Source organism: Orbicella faveolata, unplaced genomic scaffold (assembly GCF_042242905.1).
Source record: "Orbicella faveolata isolate gen_17 unplaced genomic scaffold, um_ofav_v1 contig_15, whole genome shotgun sequence".
Taxonomy (NCBI): Eukaryota; Metazoa; Cnidaria; class Anthozoa; order Scleractinia; family Merulinidae; genus Orbicella; species Orbicella faveolata.
In genome coordinates, this window is record NW_028301542.1 from 6,681,758 (window position 1) to 6,693,459 (window position 11,702).

General features: G+C 35.7%; 1 long non-coding RNA gene across 1 annotated transcript; it reads right to left on the reverse strand.

Annotated features, from left to right (window-relative positions):
• Positions 1–8,659: 8,659 nt before the first annotated feature.
• On the reverse strand, positions 8,660–9,990 carry LOC149113287 (uncharacterized). Its single transcript, XR_016206759.1, has 2 exons — positions 9,723–9,990; positions 8,660–9,232 (listed from the first exon to the last, which is right to left on the reverse strand). It is a non-coding gene; the product is annotated as an uncharacterized LOC149113287 (long non-coding RNA).
• Positions 9,991–11,702: the final 1,712 nt, after the last annotated feature.

Genomic DNA, 11,702 nt, shown 5'->3' on the forward strand with positions numbered 1-11,702 from the left:
TCAGTTTGCCAGGTATAACAAAATTAAAAGAGAAGAGAAAGGGTACTAAAGGAATTAAAAGATGCAAAAAACTATGTTTGTCCCAAAAAACCTTGAAAACGTCAACAAAAAACAGAGAATTAGATGAGAAAAGTCAAACTTAGGGTAATTATGCCTGACAAAGCAAGGTTGCCATGGAAACAAGGCAGAGTCCCATAAATAAGGCTTTTTTTCTCAGCTTTTCCCACCTAACTTATACACTCAGTAAACAACTTGTTTCATTGTATTTTGATTACTTTTCTTGTTATCAACGTATAAAGTTTCCCCTCACCTTCCAGTCCCCTGGGTACAGGGTACAATTGCTACATAAAATTTAGTTTCAAATCCGTCAGTAGGAAATTTTCTAGTTTATGGTTTGAAAATATATATTTCCTTTAAATAATTTACTTTGGGATCATTGATTGTTTGTTAATTGTGCAGCTGGTGTCTAAAAATCTCTCCTAAAAAGTAATTAAGAGTTTGACAGGAAGTGCGTAGTAGGTAACTTCTCTAAAAATGTTTCGTAGTAAAAAAGCCTCAACCTCAGTATTTTTTTCATGGTGTTACTAAACTAAGGGCTGAACTTTGCAGGGATACTAAGACTTCATGATATAAAGAATGGGCATGGAAAATACGCGGTCTAAAAAACAGACCATTTCCGGTTGCTCCTTATATGCTTCAAATAGGACTAAGTTGTGATCACAGCCATAGGCTAACGAAAACTTCCCGTGAGCTAATGTTTTTACCCGTAGAAGCCTAAGAATAGGGCGTTACAAATATGGTTTTGGTTTTGTCTGAAATTAATTGTACGTTGCTAAAAGAGAGAATGAAAAGTGGCCAAAATTACACTAAAAATCAGCCTCTGAGGACCCCTGAGGGGCTGATATCCAGAACTCGGCTAAAAAATGGTCGTTGAACCTGAAACTTTGGCATATTACATAAGTCCACATAAGACTTTGTGTACCAATTTTAAGCGAAATCGGCCGACCTTCATTTCCAAGTCTGCCCCGGTCTCTCAGACAGAAGCTCTTAAGGGCTTTAGCTGTGATGTGAACAACAGTCGTTCATTGTAGTACTGCCGTTAAATATGTCGTGGTCGGTCTTACCAACCTAAGAATGACAAAATTAAGTAGTTTTTATTTCATTCCAAAACTATTTTTAGTTGATAAATATTAATCAGGTCCTATCATTCCCTACCGCAATGCGGCTTTCCTTCCGATAAGGTCAGAATAAGACGATCACTATAATTACCGCCAAATCCAATGAAGGGCGAAAATATGAGCCACAGTAAATGTTGTTAATGAAATCACGTGTCTATTACCTTGTTAAACCATCCTCAACAAGAAACCGATGCGGTGAAGGAAAAAAAAAAAGGAATAAAGATGCTATTTGATCATGATTGTAAGAGTGGTCTATGCTGACGCCGGGCTATATTGGTCCACTAAAGACACGATAGTTACATAACACCATATATTGTTATGTTTGTTTTGTCTACATCGCTTTTATATTTTTGCTAAGCTTAAAACCACACTGCACTTGCAATTAGTAAACACGTGCTGAAATAACAATACTTTATTTGAATTGCCATTCAATTTGTTTTGTGGCGGGCGGCACCCTAATCATTGATTACACTTGGCTGAGCACTAGAAAGACTAGAATTATGAAGGCAACCAGCGAAATAGAACCCTCTCGATATATCATAGACGCCTGTTTTCTGCTGTTATGGAACAGAAATGGAATCTCGAACCGGATGTTGAGGTTATCTTTTACCTCCAGTTTAAATTTTCAAATCCGTTTTCAAAGAGCGAGATGAACCGCTTCGCTTAACTCCTAATTTAAGTAATTGGTTTCCAAAGAACCACTCAGGTGAATAACCAAAATTAATATATTTTTGAACCCTGTTTCAATACGTTAAGTTAATTTTGCTGCCTGCTCAGGTGTTACTGGTTCCTTATCGCTGAGAAATTTTAATTCTTAATTTTATCAGCGGGTTTATTTATAGAAAGGGAAAGCAACTCAAAAGACCAGCCTTGATTCGGATTATTCTTACATATAACATTTTTTTTTACTTAAGCAAAACAAAGTAATAGACCATATTCGTATTCTCGGTATAGGACTGGAACTAGCTTGCAACCGAGGCTAATGCGGGGAATCTTTTCAAATGTAAATGATATTAATCTCTTTTTAATGATATTTCCCCGCATGAGCGTCCATTAGCTTCAGTCCAATAACCAGAATACGAATATGGCCTATATATTTTGTTTAGTTCAGTTTTGGGGTCAACAGGCTCAATGTGTTTAAGATTGGCTTTGATTATATTTTCTAACCTTTTGGATTACTTTAAGACTAATTTGTTAATTGACATTCCGGTGTGGGTTTCATTAAGCACCCACCCGACCCTGGCAATTTGCAAGAGAGCAGATCGAGAACAATATCTTAAATTACAGCGTCCAACATCATGGCAAGTGTAACGTACAAGAAAAGTTTTTTTTTTCTTTTTTTTTTTTGTTGGTTTTCACTACTGCTTATTCTGAATTGAAACTCATCGTAGATTTACACCAAATTCATCCCCCCAGAGAAGTGTAATTAATCATGTATGTTTCCCTAGGTTGTTATAGGTTTTAACCTTTTTTAATACCTTGTGTAACTGACAAAGCCACTGACCCTGTTGAGACGTTGAAACAACGTAGTGCTAGTGATAGTATACACCTATGTTTGCTTATTTGTAAAATTGGAGAAAAAATCTATTAGATTTAAAAACGTGAATTTTCAGTTACGTTAACCTTGAAAATGGTGGATACTGGGTGTAAGTATATGAGACGTTCTGGTGGCAGCTAACTGTGGAGAGAATGGTTGTAAGAACAAAATAACTCAAAACCTATAGCTACTTACTTAACTACGCAGATCTACGATTTAGATTCCTCTAGAACTAGCAATGTGGTCTTAACCGATTTTACCGTAACAAATAATAATAATAATAAATGCACTTGTTTGAAAAAGGAGGGCTTTGGATAATCTTAACTTACCAAAATAAAACTATTCTGATCACCATGAGATTCAGACTATTATATTATTCAAGGGAAACTACAGCACAACATATGGAATCATTTTGACATTTTAGCGTCCGAAAAAGCTGAAATAATTGCAGAATTAAGGAGACTCTGTTCAGTCAAGAGCTGAAGCCTTGTCTAAATGTCAACGTCAGTAGCGAGATTAGCTGTTACTTCTGATGACGTCTAGAGAGGTTAAATTACTATCTGCAGATCTTTTTTCTCAATGTAGGTTTCAAACCTCAAATATTTAAGATAAAAATAGTTTTCCAAATATATGTCTATGAAACTGTTAATTTGAAAAAATTGTGTTGAATAGGATAGCGTTAAAGGTGCAGAAACTTTCACTCCTGAAATGATTTAGAGGTCTTGATCAAACAAAATATTTATTTGTAATCGCGCCGATTTACACAACTTTTATCTCAACTCTTTAATTCAGAACACGACCTGTTTTGAACCCTTGCGTGATCGATTTTTTTTTTTTTGAATGACGCCCACTTTGAATACAATTGTACAGGCAAAACAGTGCTGGATACCGCGACAGCTAATTAGATTCTGGTTTAATGAAAGCAATGCCATCAAACAACTTGTGCAGCCTTAACATGAGAGAGAAGAACGGGAAGAGGTAAAAACAAAACAAAATGAAGACTTAAAAGGAAAAAAAAAAAAGACGTTATATGGGCAGTGATACCGAAAGGTGTGTTTAAAAGTAAGAAAATGAACCGTTTAATGGGCATAAACAGCGTTCTTTGTTAGCATTGTGGTTTAATAAAAATTAACACGCTAAAAAAATGTAAAGAAACATACTAGACAAAAATGATCATATATAACCTGTAAAAAACGCCCGGTTTGGCTAAGTGGCTTAAAAATGAATAACCTCTTTGACCTCATCCTAGGTCTATAATAATACAACCCAGTGTATTGCGTACTGAGGAGCTAAATATAGTAAATGTTGATATCAGGGTTTTTTGTCTTCGCATACAAAACTAAGAGCAGAAATGGAGTTAGACGAAGTCACTGTAGCTAAAAGCGCAGAACAAAAAAAAAAAAAAAAAAAAAATTCTAAAAGGCCAAAATTAAACAGCTTGAAAGTAGCTAAAAAAGCACATCTTTGTTACATGTACATAACAAATAATTTTCCTTATCCTACTTGTGAAAAGTCAAAAATGTGCGCGCTTTTTCGTGGAATGTCGCAGCAATTTTACGGATGATAAGCAAATTAATGTAATAACAGTTTTAATTATAGTCTTATGCAACAACTTGGAAAAAGCTTACATAACCTATGTTAATTTCAATAACATGAATCATTTTAACTACAAATATTCCGTCATAACACTTGATGACTCGACTACTCAGATGATATTCACTAGAACCTTTCTAAGAGCTGGACATTTTAGGCTTGTCTATGGGTTTCACAGACAAGCTTCAAGAGTGATTCGCTGACCAAAGGACGCCGTTGCATTAAGGTTTGTAGAACTTAATTAACATCGTTAGCTGTTACGAAGTACAAAATACGACTGGCTACAGAAAAAAAGAGAGAGAAAAAAAGTAAATTGAATCATCCAGATAGACTGAAGATTCAAATTCTGCAAAGCGTCCTTTTACAACTAAAAAACTATATATAGAGATACCTTTTCCATGAACCTTCCAGCAGAATCCATAACAACAAATAAGGTCTATTACGTAATTCCCTGCAAGTAGGTGAAAGGCATTCTGTTCGGTCAACACTTTATTCATGTGTAGAAAGAGGAACTATAAGTGAGACGAACTAAGTATTATCCGTTTTACTTTTATTAGGAAATCTACACTTGTCTCCATTTTGATCTCATACACTAAATGAATCAATAAAAGACGCGGGAATTTGTTTCAAGCATTAAATAAACACTTAGTGCAAATTATATAACTGTACGTAGTTTTTACACGACAAAGAAGAGGTCCGACTGTTAACGCTTATAAACTTTATGGCTCGTGGAATGCAAATAATGAAGCGGAATTAAGAATCTGATTAAGCTAAAAATTAAACCTGAGAGTGCTCTTCATTTCATTCATATTTTTAGCCTGTCCCTCACTCCGGTATAGTACAAAGTACACAGCCGGTATGTTAATTTTAGCACGTGTTAGTCGTGTTCCGGTCGCGTTCATTGCCTATTGTTGCAAATAAATTTGCTTCTCAATCTTATTTTCTTTTATGCCTATTACTTAAGATGCTAAAAGTTTACCAGTCAATCACACTGCATATTATTAGGTACTAAATAGATGGACTGTGTAACGGCGACAGTGTGAAATAGGGATACAATATGCCAATAACACGACTTTTGTACAACTGATATTAAAGTGGATTTTGGCCGTCTTACCGCCGGCTCAATTCGGAAGCCGTTTAAGAACGATAAATTGTTAACTGAGGGGTTAATTTCCCAGCTGTTCGAAAACGGTTTTCAATTAGATAAGAAATATATAAGTCATGAGCAATGTGGCAAAAATATTTTGGAAAAATAGATATTAGCTCATAGGTAAACAAGGTAAACAGGGATCAGGGGTTATACTATGACTTAAGGGCTTTAGCTGTGATGTGAACAGCAACTGTTCATTGTAGTACAGGCTAGTACTGCCGTTAAATATGTCGTGGTCGGTCTTACCAACCTAAGAATGCCAAAATAAAATAGTTTTCATTCCATTCCGAAACTATTTTTAGTTGATAAATATTGATCGGTCCTATCATTCTCTACCGCAATGCGGTTTTTAGAGACAGAATAGGACGATCACTATAATTACCGCCAAATCCAATCAAGGGTGAAAATATGAGGCACAGTAAGTGTTGTTAATGGAAGTAGGTGTCTATTACCTTGTTAAACCATCCTCAACAAGAAACCGATGCGGTGAAAAAAAAAAAAAGAATAAAGATGTTATTTCACCATTATTGCATGGGTAGTCTATGCTAACGCCGGGCTATATCGGTCCACTGAAAATACGACAGTTACATAACACTGTCTATTGTTTTGTTTCTTTTCTCTGCAGCATCGCTTTCATGTTTAGGCTAGGCTCAAGCCAAACTGTACTTGCAATCAGTAAACACGCCCTAAAAGAACAATACTTTATTTGAATTTCCATTCAATTTGCTTTGTGGCGGCGGCACGCACCCTAATCATTGATTACACTTGGCTGAGCACTAGAAATACTAGCATTATGAAGGCAACCAGCGAAATAGAACCCTCTCGATATATCATAGACGCCTGTTTTGGAACAGAAAAATGGAATCTCGAATCGTATGTTAAGTTTTCAAATCCGTTTTAAAAGAGCGAGATAAACCGCTTCGTTTAACTCTTAATTGAAGTTAATTGGCTATCGAAGAACCACTCAGTTCAATGACCGAAATTACGTAATATATCTGTGAACACTGTTTCAATGCGTTAAGTTAATTTTGCTGCCTGCTCAGGTGTTTCCTAGTTCCCTGTCGTTGAGAAATTTTAAATTCTTAATTTTATCCCCGACTTTATTTAGAGAAAGTGAAAGATCGTGATTCTAATTATCCTTACAGATAACAATTTGTACTTAAGCAAAAACAAAGCAATTGAGTTTAGTTCAGTATTGGGGTCAACAGGCTTAATATGTTTAAGAGTGGCTTTGATTGTATTTCCTAACCTTTTGGACTACCTTAAGAGTAGTTTTGTTAATTCAGGTGTCGGTTTTATTCACCACTCTCTGCGCTGAGGTCCCATTTACCGGGCCCTGGCAATTTGCAAGAGAGCAGATCAAGAACAACTAAAGCGTTTATATCTTTTATCTCTACCATTGTGAAAAGTGTAACATGTATTATTAAGTTTAGTAATTTTTGCTTAGCTTTGTGCATAGACTGTTAGGAAAGTCCTTCTACTTGTTTATTTAGTACCACTCGGATGAAGGACTTTTCCTACTTCATTGGCGCCAATTTTATCCACCCAAAAACGGGTAGCTGCGCTTCGACCTATCACAGTTGTCATGAATATCCCTTGGGGACAGAATTGTCAACGCAACGTGACTTGCGGTTGACTATAAATTTCCGTGGCATGTCAGCGTCTTACGTAGGCGTAAGAGATTGTTCAGAACAACAGTTGCAGGAAATTTGGTTAAAACAAACGGCACGCAATGCGTGCAGAAGCGATGAGATTTAACTACCATTTCTAAAATTCTGGCTAGAAAGTTGGAACATAAACAAACAAACGGATCCTTAAAGATAACTAGAAGTAACGGAAGGTACATCCTGTGTCTGGATTGAGGAGAAGTGAAGGGAATGAAACAAGACAAAAAAACAATGCATAGATGAGTGGGGGGAGTGAGCAAAATCCTTTCTGTTGTTTTAGTTGATGTTGGTTATAATTCAATGCAATAAAGTCAAAACTCCTGAATAGCACCGAAAAAAGTAATTTGTCTCCCTTAACTTTTAATTATCAGCTATTTAGCCAATGTTTGCAGCCTTCAATAAGCATCTATTCAGAAGAGTTTCAAGTCATACTCATGTAGGTAAAAAAACACATAATTCAGAAGCAGGTAAAACAAAGATTAATAACTAAATGCTCCAATGCACAATAAAGGAAGAGGTGGCCACTGGTCTAGAAACTACTGTCAAGCAAGTTGTTTCAGAGCGAGTTGTTCGTATTTAGTTCAATATTCAAGCATGATCTGCACCAAAGTTTTATTCTTAAAAGACACAAAAACGCATTTCATTGAAACATATATGTAAGAAATATATTTCAAAAGCCACCATTTCCTGGTCCTTGTTTGAATACAGCTGATATTTGTTTACCCTGTGTGCCTGGTTTCTGATGCAAAATATGGCCAAAAGGATCATTGTTTGATGTACACACCATTGTAATGATCAAGGATTGAATGTTTTTTGTTCAATCACCCGTCGTTTAGCGTAACATTTTGGCATACTACAACATAAATACAGTAAAAACCCACGTGCAAGAAGCTACATGTTTTGAAGTCTGGCAAAATTTGTTCTTGTATGTTGGCGTAGTTATTGGCAATTTAGGCTAAGTAGGTTTTTAATTAGGTTCTTAATTTCTCTGAAGGAGATATATGAGTTGATTACCAGAAAAATAAATATACCTACAAGGTTTCAAACCGTTTGGTCCTTGAATATACGGTATTTATTCACAATTGTGTTATTTATTTTCTTGTAATGTGAAATTTGAAATCTCAAAGTCACACTCTTAAGCTAAAACTTTAATCATAATTTAAGGTAATTCCTCTGAAATAAAAATGACAATAAATTTTTGTTCAAACTTTGTCCACGAAGTATTTGTCACATGATAACTTCAATTTTGAAATAAAAAAGGGGGTGCCCATGCTCATTAAGGAGCAGTGAGGCATTGGAAATGTCCCATTTTGGCATTATTTAATGTTTATTATAAGAACGCATTCCCAGTAATTGTAAAATCTTTGTGAACCCAGACTCATAAGAACACGCATTAAACTACAGTCAATACATTGTGTCAGACACAAGTAAACATTTTAAGTTTGATTCAGGCAGAAAGCTAAATCCTTGATTAAAAATTTGAACCAAATTTCTTGATGTGGTTATTGACTGCAAAATAGAAAAGACCACAGTGTACCTGCTATTTTTCTTATTTATTCAATTTTCAGCAATAGAAATTAGATCAGTCTTTTCTCACGCAAAGCTTATGATTAGTTGATTACAATGACTGGAAAAAAATTGGGGTGCCCATGCTCGTTGGTGAGCTAGAACCATTTTTCAACTGACAGAGCTCAATATCAAGGCAAATCCGTCATGTTTTCAATATGCGCGTGCACGAGCGCGCGCTAATGACGCCATAAATTATGCGCAGTAAGGATGCGCAATGCAAATGTGAGGAATGACCTTAACTGTGACCCACGTACATATATATAAGAGCCTGCTTGATTTTGCTTGGTTAAACAGGCTCTTATGTTTTTGGCTAATAAAATAGCAAATTTCTGAGAGCAGATTCTAAAAAATACACCATTAGGTTCTTACATAAATACATGCGCGGTTTTACTGTGACATCAGATCATCACTGTCTTGACTAGTGAAACATACATTGCATCTTGCATACATGTTTGTTACTGTCTATAGTTCAATACTTGTAAATGCACTGATAGCTATGTGAAGTAAGACCAATACACTATCATACCATTTCAGCGTTCTGCAAATAGAATAGAAGGGGTGAATTAATGATCAGAGTAAAATATTATGTATAATCATTTTCAACCATTAACTAAAAAATCATTATTTCCAAAATAATATTATAAAACATTTAAATATATCACATCACCTCATTGAATCACTTATAAGATACGACTTCTTAAAGTTTTGAAGGTATTGCATCATTTCCTCTTTTTTATTTACAAAAATTTCAACAGCATAGCTATTCAATTTTCAGTATGATAGCCATGGATATCTCAAGAGTGGGCATGACCCTTGTGTTAGAAGCACAAAACCGCGGATTCATTTCCATATCACCGGCAAACCAAGTCATTAAAGCGGCAATATAAAATCACTTTGAAACTCATTGTTATTTGGAGGATCTATTGTCCCAGTAAATAAAAACGTAAACAACACACAGAACAGAACCTTTCGTTACGTTATCAAATGCGATCTACTTTCGAGCAGAACAAAGATTTCGGACAGCTCACCTTTTTAATCCTTTTAAGAAACTGCCTTCTGGTATGTCCAATCTCGACAGTGGCGATACTTTCAATACCTATATCTACAAGCTCTACAATAAGTTTCGATGTGCTTGTGAGCTCAAATTTATCCGACAATGGACAAAATACTACAATCACTCCAGTCCCGGTGCGTGCGTTTAAAAACTGGAATTCCAAACAACACTTTGTCGATGCTACAAGCCGCCGAAAAACGATTTCACTCGATCCCGAAAACTCAAGATGGCGGTTTTCAAGGAAACAGTTTTTTTTTAGTTCCCAGTTCTCCTCGCTTCGATTCGGAATACATCGTGCACGGCGTAAGCGGGACACCATTTATCCAAAAGAATGCTGTATGTCAGGTTTAATCGATGACGTCACAGTCATCACTTAGAAATATATTAGTCTGTTCCTCAATTCAAGTCAAGGACTCGCAAAGATAATCTGAGGCGCCAGTTGCAAGTCACGCCACTCCTCATTATTATTATTGTTGTTATTATTATTATTATTATTATTATTATTATTATTATTATTATTTTGCGCGAAACCCTTCAAGCGAGACAAGTCGACCTCTCGCATCTTGTCGCTCGTTCGGCTGCTTCGCGACCTTCACAACACTGGTTTGTGGCCTAAAATCTCGCAGTTCGCTTCGCATGCTTAGCTATTCTACCCTGAAGTCCATGCGGTCGACTTGTGGCAAGTCTACTTTGTATTCTGCTTTGTTATGAAGTCTTTCTATTAAAATTTAGGTAAGGACTTTCAATCTTCGTGTATTTTTTGTCCGCTAATTTGTCTGTCGGAGCTAATTTGTTTCGGAGCTGTCAATCATTTTCAATATCACCGCTTTGCACTCAATTCACTTTTCTGCACTAATGACTGGGATTAATTGACATGTTCTTAGCCAATCAGAACGCTAAAATTGTAGCTTATATATTATTAATATATTAGAAACTCTAATTATATTCTTATATAACTCAACCTGATTCAATTTAAATGCAAACATTTAGTCATGACACCTAATGACTCAACGACTCAGATGTTATTCACTTGAAACTTTTGGAAGGGAAGAGCATTTTTCGCTGTCTATCTATTTCACGCGTGATTCGCTGACCAAGGGAAGCCGTTACATTAAGGTTTGTGGAACTTAATTATCATCGTTAATTGTTACGAGGCCGGTACAAAATACGACCAAATACGACTGGGTACAGAGAAAAAAGTGAGAAAAAATTAAACTGAATAACTAGATATACTCAAATTTAAAATGTGCAAAGCGCTCTTTTACAAAAATGATATAATTTTTTATCCTTGAACCTTCCAGCAGAATCAAATAACAATAAATCTATTACGTAATTCGCCGGCAAATAGGCGAAAGGCATTCTGCTTGGTCAAGACTTTATTCATGTATATAAGACTAAGTGGAACTAAGTATTCTTAGCTTTACTTAAGGAAATCTAAACGTTTTCTCCATCATGATCTGATAGGCTAAATGAATCAATAAACGACGAGGGGGAAGTTGTTTTTTCAGGCATTAAATAAACACATGGTGCAAATTATATAACTGTGGCGGTAGTTCTAACAGGCCAAAGACAAGGAGGTCCGACTGTAAAAGCATATAGATATATGGGTCGTGGTCTCGATTTCAAGTAATTAATTAACAATAAAAATTGAGCTACAAAACAAACCTGAGAGTGTTGATTTTCTTCACTTAATTCACATTTTAGCCTAGCTGCCGCTTGCTTCAGTGTAGTACAAAGTACACAGTATCTTAATTTTAGCACATGCCACATGCGGTCACTTTTCCTGTTGATCGATGCAAATAAATTTTCCACTTAATTTTCTTTCTTCAATGTCTATTTTTTTAAGGTGCTAAAAGTTTACCAATCAAACTGTATTATATTAGGTATTAAATAGACCGATTGTGTGACGGCGATCGCGTGAAATAGGAATACGACATGCTAGTAACACGAATTC